The sequence below is a fragment of the Arvicanthis niloticus genome, chromosome 10, assembly GCF_011762505.2.
Source record: "Arvicanthis niloticus isolate mArvNil1 chromosome 10, mArvNil1.pat.X, whole genome shotgun sequence".
NCBI lineage: Eukaryota > Metazoa > Chordata > Mammalia > Rodentia > Muridae > Arvicanthis > Arvicanthis niloticus.
In genome coordinates, this window is record NC_047667.1 from 13,295,201 (window position 1) to 13,314,596 (window position 19,396).

The window sequence follows — 19,396 nt, forward strand, 5'->3', positions numbered from 1 at the left end:
TCAGTATTTATTAATCTATTTATACTGGGGTGGCTATTAGGTCCTTTCTGATAGTTAAAATTGCAACGAAAACTTTGCCAGTCTCCCTTGTGTCACCAGTAAATTGCTTCTAGATAGTAACCAGGCATTCTACTAATCAAGCACATTCCAAGTGGTTGTAAAATCATTAACCAAAGGTCATAAAAAGGGAACTAATGATTTATTGTAGGTGCTAGAACGACAGAAGATAAAGTATTGACTAGGTTTATCTATACAAAAATTCACTAATAACTTAGTTATGTTCTTTTACGTTCTATATACCTGTGAAGATACGACAGGTAATGAATGTTTACCTAGATAAATACTCCTAATGGATATTATGCGTGTAAGCATTCACTATTGAAAATTGGATTTATGATTTGAATTTATGTCTAAACTTGTGATAAGCTTTGCACCATGTGATCATACATTCTGAAAGATGTGTAAGTGATGAGGACAAGAAGAAACATACTCTCTCTCTCTCTTTCACACACACACACACACACACACACACTAACACCCACACTCATTCCCCATGTACCCACTTTTCTTAGCATTATTTTCTTTCTCCTCTCTTTTTAGAATTTTCCCTTGTTCTCTCTAGAATATTTCTGTTTTTCCTCTTTTTCTTAGAGAGCTTTCATAGGAAACGTTTTACAACTTAGAAAAAAGCTTCTAAATTCACTCTTCAAAGTGTCCAATTTTCTTTCTGTAACTTCAACTAGCAGTCTGAAAGTTAGTGCCACTTTATTCCTTCAGAAATAGAACAAAGGCTACATTACTTAATACCCTGCTGTTAGGCTCCAGGTATTAATCACCTAAACTAGTGGCTTTTAATACTTAGAATGAGCAGGAATGTTTTTAGGACATTTTTGGAAGTTATCAGCATTTAGTATAGTGAGAGAACTAGAATATCTAGAGACCATCAGTCTTTAAAGTCACACCAGAGTCCTACTCTGTGTCCTGTTTCAACCCCCTCGAGGCCGGGAGGCTCCGGGCATATATCAAATCTCCTACATTTTACAGAATTCCCTACAAGACTTTGTTATTTTTGCACATCTCGTTGTTTTAGATTAACAACAACTAACATTACTGACTATTGTTTTCAGTTTTGATATCCCAGTGTCATACAAAGGTAAAAATTATTTAATAAGAACAGTATGATAAAAATTAGTAAGCTTGTTAATTAAAAACCATTGGGAGAAAGAGTAACTAATAAGTGTAAATGGAGCCACTATATTGTGGCTCCAGTTTTGGAAACATCTCCCTCCTGAATGAGAAAAATTTGTGATTGCTATGACTTCTAACTTCTGATAAACCCAGAGAGAAAGACGCCAAACTAGATCATACTAGCAAAATTATAATCTATTACCTTTTTAAATTATTTGTCTTTGCCTTTTATTTTTGATACTACAGGTTTGTTGCTTATATATAATCTGGTTTCTGATTTCTTGTTTTTATGAGATTTCTGAGTCTATATTTGTTTCTTGTCCTTTTTCTTTGTCTACTTTTTCATATTGCCTCTTTGTTTTGTGCTATTATTTTTATGTCATATCATTTTAATTTTTGATGTCTCTTTTTTTCTTTCATTTTTTTTGTTATGGAATAGAGTTTATTTAGGACATGTGAAGTAGAGGTGGGAAGGGAAGGGAATAGACACACACACACACACAGAGAGAGAGAGAGAGAGAGAGAGAGAGAGAGAGAGAGAGAGAGAGAGAGAGAGAGAGAGAGAGAAAGAGAGAGAGAAACAGAGAGACAGAGACAGAAAAAGAGAGGCTGGCCAGGAACACATTGAGAGAGAGGGTGGAGAGGGTGGAGAGGATGGACAGGGTGGAAAGGATGGAGAGGGTGGAGAGGGTGGAGAGGGTGGAGGGGGTGGAGGGGGTGGAGAAGATGGAGAGGGTGGAAAGGATGGAGAGGGTGGAGAGGGTGGAGAGGGTGGAGGGGGTGGAGGGGGTGGAGAAGGTGGAGAGGGTGGAGAGGGTGGAGGGGGTGGAGAGGGTGGAGAGGGTGGAGGGGAAGGGGAAAAGGGATAAAGGAATCAGGAAGATAAGGAACAGAGAATAAGACCTTAAGACCTAGATGTCTGTTTTCTAATGAGAAAACAAAAGGGTGTGGATTAAGGAGAGTGGGAAGTGGGAAAGCAGGGAAAACATGGGGGAGTTAGAGGAGGGAAAATCATGATTGAAATATAGTGTATAAAATTTCTACTTTTAATTATTAAAAAAGAGTTATCGTCTATTTTAAAATTATGAGTGTGTGTGTGTGTGTGTCTATGTGTGCATTAGTGCTGTGCTCACAGAGTACAGAAGAGGATACCACGTCCTGTGGAGATGGAGTTACACCTGGTTATCAGCTGCCCCATATGGCTCCTGGGTAATGAACTTGAGTTCTCTGAAGGAAAAGTACAGTAACTGTAATGCTCCTAGTTAAAAATATTCTTACTTTCATTTGCACATACTATTGTGAAATCATGATTGCCTTTGAGCCACTGTCTTTGTCATTTGATTTGTTCTTGAGCTTCCTATAACTTTTGTCATCTCAGAACTTAGGCAAATTGTCATGTACTCTCTCTGGATGCCTTCATTGCTCTGATTCCTTGAAGTTCCTGCTGCTGTGAGCCACATACTGTTTGTTCTCTATCACCTTCACAAGTGGATATCTAGAGACAAGCGTTGCACCACTCCTTTTTCTCCAGTTCACACATTTAGTTTCTACCCCACAGGAAACCTCTGCCACTGATAATTTAGCTTCTAGTGCTCTCCATTCCCCACTCCTTACTCAACAAAATATAAGCTGTACTACAGTTTGGGAAGGAAATACAATGTCTTATGTCCAAGAGAAGAAAACACTGCTTTCTCAATGATCTCAACACACCCAGCATGCTAACTTTCAAGCTCAACATATCCAGTAGGCTAACTTTCAAGTTCTAATCTTTGTATTTTAATGTTACTTTTGTGAATTATTAGAAGTATATAATCCTTTTGAACACTTTTTGTCCATTTATTTATTCTTTGAAAATTATATATATATACATGTATATACATACATATACATATATACATATACATACATATATACATATACATACACACACACACACACACACACACACACACACACACACACACACACACACACACATATATATATATATATATATATATATATATATATATATATATGAATTGTCCTGAATCCTGGCAATTTTCACAATCCCTTATTACTCTCTATTAACCTCCCTACTCACCCCCTAAATATTTGTTCCTCAAAAGCATCCCCCAAAAAAGCATCCCTCAACTTTATTGTCTTTGTGATTGTGTGAGGGAGAGATACTACTGAGTTTAATTAGGACTAATAGCATGATTATGGGGGCATGATTACTGGAGCATGGTCAAGCTCTAGGCTTTAACTATCTATAATGAAAGCCGTCTTTCTCCAACTCCTGTGTGCCCTCTTCTTTTCTGGCCTTTAATAAAAGAACATATTTGACCTAAACAGGCTCCCTGATCTCTGTGAGCCCACTAGAGTAGCAGTCAGTTGATGCTGTGGGCCTTGTTCTTGTAGAATCTTTGATCCCTCTGTCTTCTCCAGTCACTCTGTCCCTTCCTTTGCAGAGCTCTGCCTAATATTTGGCTGTGGAACTCTGCATCTGCTCTCAGCAGTTGCTCGATGACGTTCCTCTGTCTTTTCCTGATGACAGCTACTCTAGGCTTTGGTCCCAGCACATCCTGAATGTATGACAAACTACAGGTCGAAATTTTTCTGACTGGGTTGGTGTCCAAATTCCTCTACTTGAAGACTTGCCTGGCTACAAGGATGGTTGGTTCAGTCTCAATGTCCCATTGGGATCTTCCCTAGTATCATCCTCATAGATTCTATGTAGTTTTCTGTGCACTAGGTTTCTACCTCACTCCCCAAATTCCCCCTCCAGTTCCAGACATTTCTCCCAGTATTCTATACCTCTACTCTTCCCATCTGAGCAACTTCCTGTTTCAGTGTCCACATGCCCCTAGTTCACCTACAAAACCTATTCTATTTCCCCTTCTCAAGAAGAGCTTTGTCCCCTTAAGCTCTCCTTGTTACATTGACTTTCTGGGTAGGTGGATTGTAGCATGGTTATCTTTTACTTTACAGTTAACTAATATCCATTTATGAGTGAGTACATACCATGTTTGTCTTTCTGAGACTGAATTACCTCATTCAGAAGTTTGATGCCCCAGAGTAGTGGGATGTTGGAATGGTGGGACAGGAACTTGTGAGTGGGTGGGCTGCACTTTCATACAGGCAAAAAGGAGGGGGCAGATATGAGATGGGGAGATGGCAGAGGGGTAACCAGGAAGTGGAATACCATAGGATGGGGGCTTGGTGAAAGGAGTGACCAGGAAGTGGGATATCATTTGAGATGTAAACAAATGGAATGATTAATAAAAAATAAAAATAAGAATGTCTCTCTCTGCCTACCTTTTTCTGTTTATTTCATTTTTGTTTCTTTTTTTTTTTGTAGTTTAATCTTTGCAAGCAGTTTTTTTTTTTATGATGCTACTTTCTTTTAAACAGCTAAGTAATACTTCATTGTGTAAAAGCACATTTTTTATTCCATTTTTTGGTTGAGGGACATCTAGGTTGTTTCCAGTTTCTGGCAATTATCAATAATGCTACTTTCTGCATACATATTATGTTTGTGTAGCAGGGTGTTCTTGTGGGGTTCCTAACAATTGGAATGGGGGCCACCTCTAACTCTTTTGCCTGCTTTTGGAACCCTTTTCCTCTTACTGGGTTACCTTGTCTAGCGTTGATGTGAGAATCCGCGCCTGGTCTTACTGCAGCTTATAATGTTGCATTTGGTTTATATCCTTGGAAATCCTGCTGTTTGAGAGGAGGTGAAAGATGGGTGATCTGGGGAAAGGGGAGGTGTAGAGGAGACTTTGGCAAGGGGAGGGGGAGGAAACCACAGTCAGGATGTAAAATGTGAGAGAACAATAAAAGAAAAAAATGCCATTTGAGAGTGATAAATGACAGTCATGGGGCCCTAGAGGTCTGGATGAAGAAAATTCTAACCTCACCCCAAAGTCTTTTGTGTAAGACCCCAACAAGCATATTTTCTTCTGAGACCAAATGACCCAAAATTGATCTTGTAGAATCCATTTCATCCCCTGATATAGCCTATTCATCATGTGAGATAGACTTTCCAACCGTGGGGTACTTTCCTACCAAATTATCAGGTATTTCTACCTCCTCAATCAGTAATGGAATTAAAAATACTTTAAACATATATTTTGAACCTCTAGTTAACATTTGGTATCATCTTTGAATATAGATCATTGGAAATGAAAAGTTCCAGAACTCCTAGAGAAGGTTCAGCCCATTTCCAGATTATTAATATGATATTCACACAGGTGCCCCATAGTTCATTTTAAATACCACCAGGGATCATTTTAATGGTTTCATGTATTTTAAAACTATTTTAGTTCTTTCTTTTTTATAGAGTTATAGCAGCATTTTTTTCTAATAAAATTGTCTCTTTTAAGTTATATAGAAGAGAAAGACGTGGCCTATTTTTAAATAATACTTGGAAACTTTATTTCAGCATAGTGAATACTGCTCTTACAGCAACAAAGCACAGAATCATGATGACAATGGTGGGCTCCTTCTCTTAATGCCATATTGATATCCTTAAAAGGAAAACTATACACAGAGGCTCTGTCATCCTTCTGAAATGAATGGGTCTCATTAGTTGTCTTAGGATAAACTCATTATTCTTTCATTTGGCAGTTGAGCAAAGGTCTCTCTATGTACATTTTCCTAGCACTGAGTTTCATCATGAATTTTCAGGGTGCCACTCATGACAAAGGCAATCTACTTACGTGCATAATATTTGTGGGTGCATGTACAAACCATGGCACTGTTCTCCAAGGTGATAGAACAGTTTTCTTTGAAAGAATGCTCATTTCCAAATTGCAAATATGTGCTACTTACTTAAACCATCCTCCTCCTGTATCCTCCATTTCTCAATGCCAGCTTCCTCTTTTACTTTCGCTGGATGCCATAGACACACAGAGAAGACAGAAGTAACCAGAAGAGTGCTCTCTCTTCTGCCAGCCTCTGAACACACTCAGGTCTGTTTATAGGTGCACAACTACTTTGTATCAACTATCACATTAACCTCTATAAAAATATTTCACTGTGTGGCCTATATCCTACCCTTTTAACATCGTTAAGGATGACCCTCTAACAACTGCTGTCAGTTTTCTTGGATAAGTATTACCTTATATAGCAAAGCACCACTATTGATACATTACATGTTAAAATGCACTTTATTTTTAAAAATTCAGTTGAGTTTCTTTCTGCTGTTATGCAGAGGCTCATAACCAGTTAAAAGGATGAGAATAAGGTACTGTAAGTCCTCAGCTTTACATGGCATCCCTTTGTCAGCCAACAGCCCCCAGCTCATAAAGTTGGGAAAATGCCATGAACAAGTAAGTGAAAATAATGGAAGAGTAGGAGAATGGGAAGGAAGGGCTCACCTCTGAACATGAAATGCCTTCTGTGCTCATGAACTCACAAAAATTGTGGCATCTTCAAGCAGACCTATTCACGGTAAAGCCAACCAAAGAGCATTTCAACATGGATGAGAGAGGAGCTGCTGGTACTTTCTGACTTTTAGGGGAAAAAAACAGGCACTTTCAATTTGGATGCGGCAACTAGTACGTTTCCATGCTCCAGTGGATAGTGTCACACCCACACACATTTGAGTAACAGTAATTAAACTCAGGTATTAAGAGAAAAGAGAACAAGAATGAGAAGGGAGTATACTGGGGCAATCCAGAAGGAGCTGGAAGAGAAAATGGGGAGGACTATGGCCATATTTTAATATTTACATATGCATATTTCAAAAAATATATTTAATATTTTTTTCACTTGCCTATAATCATGTTCAACAATAGTTACTGTGTCTTCATGTTGTTCCTTTAATTCTAATTCCTCTCCTCTTTTCTCATACTTTCTTGGTTCCATTTTAATCATACTTGTATGGATTCAGGGGAACCCAATCATCATCGTGATCACTATGTTACTATAATCAGTGTCCTATTCTCAAGACTGGGACCTCTTTTATCCCAGCAACATTAAAAGGAACAGATTGGCCTGTTGTAGTCACATTCTTCACCCAGACTCTGGGCAAGACTTCCACAATACAAATATATTGAGAAATCAGGACCTGAATCTCCTGCATGGATTTCTCTTGTGTTTAGATACATATACTTAGACGACTATTTGACATTTTAACTTAGATGTCTCATAGGCATCTGAATGTTCTCTGCAAAGTAATTAATTTTATGCAGTAAACTCACTAAGTTGTGCTGCACTGTGTTTTATCACATATGATTGTAGGTGTTGCTGTTATTCTTTAAGTTGCAATTAATATTCAAATGAACATACTCTGACTAAAACAAATTACCCTTTATATTGCATTGTGAACTTACCTCATTATTCAGATACTTTATATTCAAGATCCAGTGTCTCTGAAGACTAATGAATTCTTCCTACAAGCTGTCTTTGGATTCAAGACCACAGCACAATTGCTTGCCAAAATTTATAGCTTGCTGGCCTTCTCATACTGTTTTTTTTAAATCATCCTTTATTTATTTAGTGTGTGATTATACACATGTATATACATATATGTGTCATAGTGTACACTTAAAAGTCAGAAGACATCTTTTGGAAGTTGACTGTCTTCTTCCCATCTGTGGTTCCTGAGAGTCAAACTCAGGGTGTCAGGCTTAGTAGCAGGTACTTTCTCTGCTGAGCCATCTCATGGGCTATGGCTGTAAGTTTTAGACTTGTCATCTACTACCCCAGTAGATCTTGAGCTAATTTTAAATTCATTGTGAATTCTTCTCCCTCTACTTCTCTTTCTGTCTTTCCATCTCCCTTCCTTTCTTTCTTTCTATTTCTGAACCTATACAAAGATATATGTGCATATACACATAGAGAAGTTAATATACACGTTCATATATTCATCTCCTTTCTTCCATTAGTTGTGCTAATAGAGAAAACTGATAAGCTTGTCAAACAACAAGTTCTTGATATCTCTGGTGAGTTGCTTGCCGAAATGTGAAGAGATTTCTCAGTATTTATGAGAAAATTTCAAGAAGTCAAGATTGTGAGTATTGTGGCCTCAGTTTTTCTAAAACAAGAAACTGTTCTTGGACTATTCCTTCTAAGGGATAGCAGATAAGAACAAATTTACTTCAGATTATTCACGACAACTGACTATTGTTATTTATTTATATGTCTCTATAGATAAACATGTTTTTGCCTTATGTGGCTTGTCCTTGTGATTGTATATTTTATTCACATGACTTTTGTTAATCTTCAGAGTATGAGTTGTTGGATGCTGTGAATAAATTGCCTATTGCATGAGACTTAGGTTGCCTCATTTGTAGGCTCCATTCCTCTAAATTCCAACCACCAATAAGAACAGTAAACACTTGCTTACTCCACAATTTCTGTGTTATAGTAGTTAATATGTTTTCTCAAAAAGAAACAAAATTAAAGGGAAAAAATCTAAAACAAAAACATATAGTCATGCTTGAATCAGCTGTTCCTTTCACACATCATTTACAATCCATCATGAGATCTTGTCAGCTCTACCTTCAACATTATTTACATTGATGGTCTGTCTTCACATTGCTACCCTGAACTTTGTCATGTAGAGCTGGCAAGCTTTCAAAGCCAATTCTATACAAGTCGAAGAGGCAAAGATCAGTGTTTCTATTGAGCCAAAGACATTATAGAGAACAAAATTAAAGTAGTGGGATAACCACAGTGGTGGATTGATTCTATATCTTTGAAATAGTGATTTTTTGTGTAAAAATTAACAGAAAATAATAAGCTCCAACTAAAAGTGAGGTATCAAGAATTTAGAGTCTGTACAGAATTGAAGAATAAAAGAGTAAAGTTTCTGGTATAACCAGACTGGACTAGAGTTTTTTTAATTCCAAAAAGAAAACAAAAAACAACAATAAATTTTTTTTTTTTTTACCAATTTTTCATGCCACCTACTTACTTTAGCTATATACAACCATGGGTCCTATGTCACTAAGCCAGTTGCACTAACATTTTACTGTGGAAGCTACTGACTCAAGTTGAGTTGCTTTCTCCTTAAAGAAGCATTAAAGTTTCAGCAGCTAATAATCAGTATCCTAACTAGATTTTTTGTATTTATTTATAAAGTAATAAAATGTCTCCATCAGATATCAGAAAATCTGGAGGATAGTTTCATGGTTAATGATTGCTATGGGAACTGCCAACACACTGTGTGTGATGCCTCCCTGAATTGGTTATCCTGGGCAGCGTCAGAAAGCAGGTTGAGCAAGCCAAGAAGAAAAAGCCGGTGCATAGCATTCATTCATGATCTCTGCATCAGCTCCTGCCTAGACTTCACTTCATAAAAAACTGTAAGATTTAAGATGAAACCATCTTCTCCCCAAGTTTCTTCTGGTTATTGTTTTTATCAAAGCAGTAGAAAGCAAATGAAGATAACTGGAATGAAGATCTATTCCAATTAACCCTTCTCTGAAATACCAAGGCACACTCTGTGCCACCTAAGAATGAAGGCAAGAAGACTGGATTTAATCAATCTTAAATCTACCTGATTACTTATATCTGTCACTAGGCTAAGACAATTATCTACTTGACAACCACCAAAGAGACTTTTCCTTGGGAATGTAGTCTGTGATAAAATCCAGTAGTGAATAGAAAAACATATATTTGCAATTTTTTAATAATACATTGAAATTACTTAGGTAGACATTCTCAGAAGATAAAGACTATTAATTTAACCTATAAGTCTAAGCAAAGCTACAATTTTAATTTAATATTTCTATAATAAATTTTTGAAGCATTCAACGATAATGGGAAACTATAATTAAAATAATATTTGTATAGAAGTTCATGATACAGAGGTATACATATATATTACAGTATAATTATCAAATATTTGAATAACTGAAACAAAATAAAAATGATAGTAGAAATATTTATGTACAATCTATTATACAGAAAGATTTATTATATCATGAGTTATTTTCTGTTGGGGTCCAACTTTTAGCAGAAAAGCGGCTATCAGCTTTGCAGCCATCTTGAGCCATATACCCTGACATGAGACTTGGATTACAATAGCCTACAACAGCTGAGCACACTCTGATAATCTTGGTTTAGATACCTTGGGTGTGTGAGATTAAAGGTGTGTGAGATTAAAGGTGTGTAACTTAGAAGTGTAGAGATCAGAGTTAGAGACAAGACCTAAGGGCATGATTATAGGTGTGACCTGAAGTCGTGGCTTAGAAGTGAGACATATAAAAGGATAGAGGCAGACAGAGAAAGTAACAGATTACTTGACATTAGGTAGAAGACACTTGGCTGTATAGAGAATCAGACACATGAGACAGAGGAGACAGAGAAGAAGACACTTCAGAGAGTACAACTTGGAGTACAACTTGGAGTAGGAATTAGGCATTAGGTAGCAGGCACTTGGAAGAGAACTTGGAAGAAGTAACTTGGAACTTGGAGGCACTAGGGACTAGGAACTAGGGACTAGGAACTTAGGACTTGGGACTTTGAGAGAGGAAGAAAGACTGAAGAATAAACAGGATTGAAACACATTCTGTCTGGTCTCCATTCTTTGAGTCCGGCCTCACTCTCTCTCTCTCTTGCTGAACCCCGACCAGTGCAGCAGCTTGGACCCGGATACAGTGGCCGCCAAACGCGGGGCAGCCCGGGCCTCAACATTTTGCTCAGGCCGCAACATTTTTTGGTGCCCGAACGTGGGGCTAGTGCGGTTCTCAACATTTTTCCTCTGACATTAGGTCTCAATCCCTATTTTCACATACACATTTGTAAACTCCACTAAAGTTGGTCCTGCATATATTTTATACCAATGGCAAAAACAAAGACAAGCAAGACTTTGATTTTATGCATTAGCATAAAATTAAGGGAAGTGCGTATATTTGAGTACTGCAATCTACAGAACTTGTGCAAAAAAAAAAAAATTAATAGGTGTGATGAAGTTTCTGGACCTGTGTACTTGGCAAGCTTTCATCTCTTCAAGTCCTGGCATTCAGCCCTTAATGGACCTTTTAATTAATGCAGGCCTTCATACTTCCCATTTTCCTTTACCCACGATCGTATACTCAAGGACAGACTAGAGATGAGCCGTGTAGAAATGGCTAGTATGATAGAGAGAATTGATACACATGGTACCGATGCCAAGGCAGAAACAGAAGTACCTGTTAGTGTGAATCTCTGCTCTAAAACGAGGCCAGAAAACTCCCCAGAGGTGTTAAGACTTAAATTGATCATATAGGTACTCATATAAATCTAGTAATAGTAACAATAAAATTGACCAAGGGAGCAGAGTTAATGTAAGAGAAGGGTAAGATATTGAGAAAAAGAAGAGAAATAGAAAAAGTAGAGGAGCAAGGGCAGTGGGAAGAAGAAGAGAAGAAAGAGAAGAAAAAATGAGAAAGGGAAGAATAATGGCGAGAAGAAAAAGAGGAGGGGGAAGAGGAGGAGAATAAACAATAAGAATGGGAAGAAAGGAAAGCCTAAAAAAATGAAGCTTTGGGCCCATGAGGAACGTAAGGGCAGAACAACAAAATGTCCTTCTCATTGGGAATCAGGTCAGTAAGGGCAATGGTAGTTCCCACCCTAGGGATGAAGAACAGGAGGAGCATCAGGAATAGTAAGGTATTTTCTTGGTAAGCAATGTGCCCTCTCATCAGGGATCATGACACTCTAAAATCGGCTTCAAAGCCTCTCCTAAAAGTCAGAGTTGCACTTTAAGATCTGGCTTGGGACATTTCCCTACAGTTTGATTAGTTTTGGCACGTTCTTTCCTCAAAGTGAAGATTCCTTCCTCATTTTTAAAATTTACTCTACCTTTTGTTTGGTTCTTTATGGGATTCATTAACTAGTTATACAAACTTAATTTCAGTTTTTCTTTAAAGAGACCCTATCAGAGTTCCAGGAACAAAGTGAAAAACATTAATGAATACTTATTGATATGAAATGCATCCCGGCATCAAAAACTGCTATAAAAATGTACATTGTGGAAATAAAAGCATATTTGAAAACAATTTTTCTGTCATGTAGGATACAAAACCTATTTATTATCCATTTAGATGGTATTACGTTTTCCTATTGGGAAGTAAAATAAATGCTAGGATAAAATTCAAAATCGAGAGACCTTTCTGCTGCCAAATGGCACAGACAGGCCTTAGGAACACATAGGCCCACTCCCAGCCACCAGAGGTATACAATGTAGAGAAGCCTGCCTGCTACCATGCCATATAGGCTGGCTATAGACACCTAGATGCCAGCTTGCCACTATGCCACACAGCATGGGCAGAGTAGGACATCTAGAGTTCTGTAAGTCACATGTCTCGCCATTACGATGTACAAGTATGTGGTAGACAGATCAGAGAGAAAGAGAAATAGACCAGTTTGAGCTTTATGAAGAGAAATGTAGCTGGAACCTTGGAGGTAAAGAGGATTAGCCTGTTATGAGTAGCCATCCCCACCACCAGAGACGTTCTGGGTCCATGAGGAGGTTCCAGCCTATGCTTCTCCTGAAGACTAACTTTAGGTCTGTGGCCATGCAGCAACATGGGTCCACACCAATCTCCATGATTCATGTTACCATCAGAGACCATGTGGATGTTCCTGGTCTGAGCAATTGCCTGGCAGTCTAGAATTATTCTTGCTTTTCACAGGCTGGTGCATTGTTGAGAGCTTTCTCCGTCTGTCACCATTGTAGAGGGTGTAACCTGTACCTTGACCCAGAAGCATGGTGTAGCTGGCCCTGGTGGAGAGGGTGCAGGTGACAAGGCCCTAAGCATGGAGACTTGACTTCGCTGCTTGTACAAGTGCAGAAGTAAGGCCCTTGACCCTCTTGCCACTAGCCACTTAGTGCAGGAAAGAGAGCATGCTCCATGGGTCATGAGGGAGGATAAAATAGCCCTGCTCCTCACTAGATGCAGCACTCAGGAGAGCAGTCCCTAAAGCTTGCCTAATCAGCACAATAAACCCAGCCATAATGTCAAAAGCATGGATGAGTTAGCTGACCCAGAGGGCATGAGTACTTGAGAGTTTGCCTAGCCCTTGACTCTTGGGAGAGTGGACCCTAGGCCTTGACTGGACAGCAGAGTGGAGCTGGCTATGGTGGCATAGGAGCAAGTGAGCCAGCCCTAGGGCATGAGAGTGGGAAAGCTGCCCCTGGACCTGTGGGGTTGGTATTGGATGGGTTGGACAGAATAATGCCAGTGTTATGGATAAGAGAGACCCAGAGCCTGAGGGCTTACCAGCTCAACTAATACCCAGGCCAAGATACAGGGCTTTGAGTTGGACCACCCTGAAATGTCCATCATCTGTAAGCTGTTGGAACAAGTGAAAGGGCCACTCCTGTTGATCCAAAGCTGCAGGATCTCCATGACACAGGACAGCAACAGGATAGTAGGGAGGAGTCCCAGTAAGGATCCAATGCTGATAATATGGCTGATAAAGAGGCCTTGAACATCACCAATGACTTGTTTCTTTGAACATTTGCAAGGGAAGATGTGAGACAGAGGGGTATACGGTGGAACACATTCTTATACACTACAGCTTCCACAACCAGATGTGTTTTATACTTTTTTCTTTATTTTTGGTTTTCTTTTTATGGTTTGCCTGTTTTTTTAATTTTCTTTAATATATCTCAGATAATAACTTGTAGGAACCAGTATCTTTCTTCTACAACAGGAATTCTGGAGATTAAACTCAGGTAATCAAGGTTGATGTCAAGGATCTTACCTACTGAACCACTAACATTACAGTATTTACACAAGTAAATATTTACACAGTAAATATACAGTATTTACACAAGTAAATAAATACACAGTATTTACAGTATTTACTGAACTTGCTAACATTACAGTATTTACACAAGACAAATATCAATAATCGCAAATCTTTCATTGTTCCTGGTACAAGAGGGACTTCCTACTAAGTCCACAGCCATCTATGGGTACCAACAATCTGCTACATCTACACTGAGTGAGTAGTCATATTTGATGAGCACAAAAGGCCATTGCTCTCCACAGTAACATTCTATCATCTTGATTCTCTCAAATAACAAGAGTGAAGATCGAGAAGGTCTTATTATATATTAAATATGCAAGAATGCCCATAACATACTGTATAGAATATCCTTTAAAATGCCTTAGTCATGTGTATGAAGGAAATCTCCTAATCTAGTTATTCCTGTATCTTAGAGGAAACAGCTTATCCAACAATGGGCTGATGGAAGCATTCAGATGATTTCACTTAAAATACATTGTTCAAGATTTCTTCCAAGAATGGACAAGTCACACGGCAAGAATTCAGATAAAATGTACTTCAAAATTCATTGTGAACAATTCTAACAAATTTAAATTCCATCCTATAAGGACATACACCTGGTTTACAAGTGATTTATTTGAATTTTAAAGTCTGTAATTTTAGTGACATTGCTTAAAGAGGATCTACTTTTATATGAATATAAAAATCTATAGTTTAATTACCAAGCTATTAAAATCCACAAAAATATTGTATTATGACCCAATTTAACTTCTCCCAGTGTTCTAATAAAGCTGCTGTATTGGTAAACATTCTGTCAATGCCAGTTGTTGCTATCTATAAGTAGTCAATTACATACTAACAGTCTTTTGCAGAATCATGTTTGTCCTCCCAAATCATCACCAATCACCACTAACTTCCACTAGCCGGAATTCTGAGCCTTTAGTAATTGGATTTGCAATTTTGTGCAATCCTTTATTGGGGAAGACATCATTTGTTGCTGTTTATCACTGTCTTCCTTCATTTAACAATCATCTCTGAAAAATTTTTCTGTGGACCAGAAACTACATCGAGTGTAGAGGTCACAGCATTTTAGAAAGCATCAAAAAATACTCCATCTATACATCATTTCTCACTTTATAGACAGCCTAAGGAGGAGTTGACTCGAATCACTTCAAAAGAATAAATGTTAATGTTCTTTATGTTTTCAGGAATTTCTCAATTCAGGCCTTGAATAAATTTTTACTTATAACCTGCCATTATATACATGCTCACATCACTAGTATATATATATATATATATATATATATATATATATATATATATATTATAATACACACACACACATATATACACACATATAAACATAGTATAATATATATACATATATATGTTATATACATTTATTAATGAAGGCACGGACATAGATAACAAACATTTGGAAAGTCACAAGTTATCACTATATATTTCTGGCTGGACTGAGACTTTATAATAAGAACAGGTTAGCATCAGTCTCACAGACATGGACCTGCCTCTGCCTCTAGAGTGCTATGATTAAACACATGTGCCAGCATTACCTAGCACTTTTCTTCTTTTTCCCCCTTTCCTTTCTTCGCTCCCCTCTTCTTTTCATACACACACATTCTCTCCTCTTAGTATTTGTTTCTTTCTTTTGATATATTGGCTCACGTTATATTTCAGACTGTACTGGAATTTAAGATTCTCCTGTTTCAACCTACCTATCACTGGTATAACAGACTTGAGTCATCAGCCTTTGGGTCATTTTTTCCCCTAAACCAAAGCATTATGATCAGAGGATGCTCAAAGTAGATGCCCAGGTAAATATGTCTGGACCTTTAATAAAAGTCTTAAAATGAATATGTTGTTGACTTAGTTAAGGTTTTACTGCTGTGAACAACACCATGACCAAGGCAACTTTTATAAGGATAATACTTAGTTTGGGGCTGGCTTACTGATTCAGAGCTTCAATATCATCAAGGCAAGAGCATAGCAGCTTCCAGGAAGGCATGGAGTAGTAGCTGAGGCTTTTTCATCTGAAGATCATTAAAAGATTGGCTCCCATGTGGTTAGAAGAACAGTCCCATTGCTTCTTCAAAGAAGGCCAAAACTTCTCCAACAATGCCACACCTCTTAATAGTGTCAGTCACTGGGCCAAGCATATTCAAACCACCACAGTCATCTCTATTGGCTTTTAATACTAGCAGAAATAATGAAAGTAACAAAAATAAACATACTTATGTGATAAAGGAAAGCTAGCTTTGAAAGTGAGAACCCAGATCCTCCACCTAAGAAATGATAAATGTCAACCAGAAGGTACAAATTTAACCCATGTACATTGCAAAGAAGAACATCGTCACAAGGTTTGTCTTCCAGACATCCAGCAAGCAGCCATCACTGTCCTAGAAAATTTGCTCGCATAGATAACAGTTAGAAACATCATGCCATGTACTTCCTACAAATTCCATTGAAGAGGAATATTTAGCTCCTCAGAGAACAGCATGAGGGGGAGAGCTCAGTAGGAGAACGCTTGCCTATCATGCATTAGCTCTCCTAGTTCCCTAAATAAAGAAAATAAAGATAAGCATAAAATGATTGTTTAGTCCATCAGATATTTCCAAGTCTCTATAAAGTATGCATCTGCATAGTGAACCAAACAGCAGGTATTAGCATATAAAATTGCTTAGTCAGAACTGGGAAGAGAATTCACCTGGGTAGAATTCTTCCCTCACACATAGGGCCCTTGAATCTTCTCCCTACGGCTGAATACACCTAGTACAGTAGTGCACGAATGTAATGACAGCAATAGAAAGAAAGAGGCAAGAGGATATAAGTGAATCCTCAGACAGCCTTGTTTATATGAGGTCCTACCTCAAAACCATGGAATCTTTGACCATCCCTACCCAAGCTCTCCTTAAACTACATTCCAAAATCTTATTGACAATGCAATTTTGCATTCCATCATTTAAGACACAACAGGAATTCTATTCAGTTAATGTGCTTTGCTATGGTAAAATACACAGTTTTTTTCCTTAATTACCAAGTTATCTTAATTTTGAAAAGCTGTTACTTACATTGGAGTAAATTGAATTTTCCACTTATATTTTTTCCTTTTATAAAATACTCTGAGATTTACACCACGTGAGAGTCTCACAATTTACATATAATTAAATAAAAAAAAGGCAAAGAAAAATCACAAAGTGGAGGCCAAACAAATTAATCTAGTTTTCTATCAGAATATTAATGAATGGTGAGTATAAAATTTTTGCGATATTTAATTTATTTTAACAAAAGAGTTATTTAAGATAACTATTGCCTAAATGCCTTCACAGGACTTCTGAATTTTAATATTTGTACTCTATTATAATTTTGAAGCCAATATAAATACTATAGGATTATAAAAATGAGTACTATATAAATGTTTAGAGACACAAGCATTTCAATGTAAGATAAGGGACAGAAACTGAAAACAAACTCAGTAAAAAGAAACTCAAATTTTATCTTGAATGTTAACACTAATTGGTTATATTTTAGTTATACAGAGGGCTAGGGAAATAGCTCAGAGGATAGGCACAGCTGGGGCAGGAGTATGAGGATCCCAGTTTAAGTCCTCAACACCCACATATAAAGAAAGGCATGACTGTGTCTGTATATTACTCCAAGAAGTGGAAGGAAGAAAGAGGATTGCTATGGCTGGCTTCCTGGCTGACAGCTTCACTCCAGATACAGAAAAAAAAATCTCAGTGGAATAAGGTGGAGAACGAATGAGCAAGATATCGGATATGCTCCTCTGGAATCCATGTGAGTAACTGGATGTGTGCACCCACCCACATACACATGCACATACACCCTACACATATACATACATGGATAAATGATTTTAAATATGTGTGTGTATCCCTAAATCATATATATATATATATATATATATATATATATATATATATATATATATATATATATATTCTTTTAATATCCGACTAAAAGAAATTAAGATGTTTTTGAAATGGGATAATTTCCTGTTACCTTGAAATTGTGACTAATAATAAAATGATGTTTTGTGGGCTGGTGAGATGGCTAGCATGTAAAGGTGTTTGCTGTCGAATTTGCCAGCCTGAGTTTGATTCCCAGAAACTCATTAAGGGAGAAAGAGAGAACTGAATCCTAGAAATTGCTTTCTAATGTGCACTGTGGCATTCATGTGTATTCACACACAATAAGTAATTTGTAAACACATAAATAAAGCATTAACTTTTCATAGAAGACAGAAAAATGTGGAGGACAAAGGGATGAGGAAAGACAAAGCCAGAGAGAACATGAAAGACATGTTTGTCATTAATATAAACACTTAACAAAATGCCAAGTAAAAGAAAGGAAAATATATTGACTTGACCTTTTAAAGGGGAAATCTTATTGTGACCTAATAAGAGAAGACATTTAACACATTTAGAAAATGGTATGTAATATATAAAAGAGATCTTTCCATTGCATTTTGGAACATTGGCTATCACAATGTTGAAAAAATACATAAATTTTACATTAGAATTATTAACCTGATTTTGAGCTTTTTGTTCATTCTGCTGTGTGTGTGTGTGTGTGTGTGTGTGTGTGTGTGTGTGTGTGTGTGTGTGTGATGGAGTTTTGCTATGCTGTGTAGTCTAACATGCCCTCAAATTCACATATGCAATTCTCCTGCCCCGGAGCCCCAATTACTGATATTAACATGTGCACCACCACACTTTTCTATGATTGCTATTTCTAGACTTTCCATAACTTGAAATAAATCTGTTAGCTACTTTAGAAAATTGGCCAACATTTGTAATAATATTCTGAGCACAAACTGACAACCAACCTAAACAAGTTGAAAAATATATATAGTTTAAAATTTTGCCCGTCCACACCTAAATGGCTATGACTTATTTTGCTTTTATTTCTAAGTCATTGCCTTTTGTTTTGAAAGATTTGTCAAGCTCTTCATGTCACTGTGAAAGTTTGTGTGATTAATGAGAAGGAACTTATTCATAAAATTCTTGGAGGTGAACAAGTCCTCAGCCTGTGAGGTCCGACCATCCCATTACCTTCTAATTTTCTCTTGATTAGTAAAAGATTTAAAGGATTTGGGAAAGAGCATGCTAGAAATTCTATGTCAGCCATCTAGATGTGGGAATCAAACCAATGCATCATTTTCACTTTCTTTACTTTTCAGCTTTCTTTGTATTCCTCTTGAGTCCCATTTTTGGACATAGCCTCCCAGTGCCGAGCCCTGCAAGAGCCCTGAAACCTAAAACCAGTTGAGTAGGGGAATCCTGTGAGAGGTTCTTGTCCATCCATAGTTCAATGGCTTGCCAAAATTTGAACCAATGGCCAAACATGGAAAGCAACTGCCTAAAGAATAGAGGAAATACTGAGGTTCTGGGTTGTTGGCAGTGCATAACAGCTTTGAAATATTCTGTCGGCCATAAACTTCGATGATTTGCTTTCC

At 37.5% G+C, this 19,396-nt stretch overlaps 1 protein-coding gene across 4 annotated transcripts in view; it reads right to left on the reverse strand.

Annotated features, from left to right (window-relative positions):
• Positions 1–19,396, reverse strand: part of Dpp10 (dipeptidyl peptidase like 10) — a 1,470,448-nt gene that overhangs the window by 442,391 nt on the left and 1,008,661 nt on the right. The gene's annotated exons all lie outside the window — the stretch shown is intronic.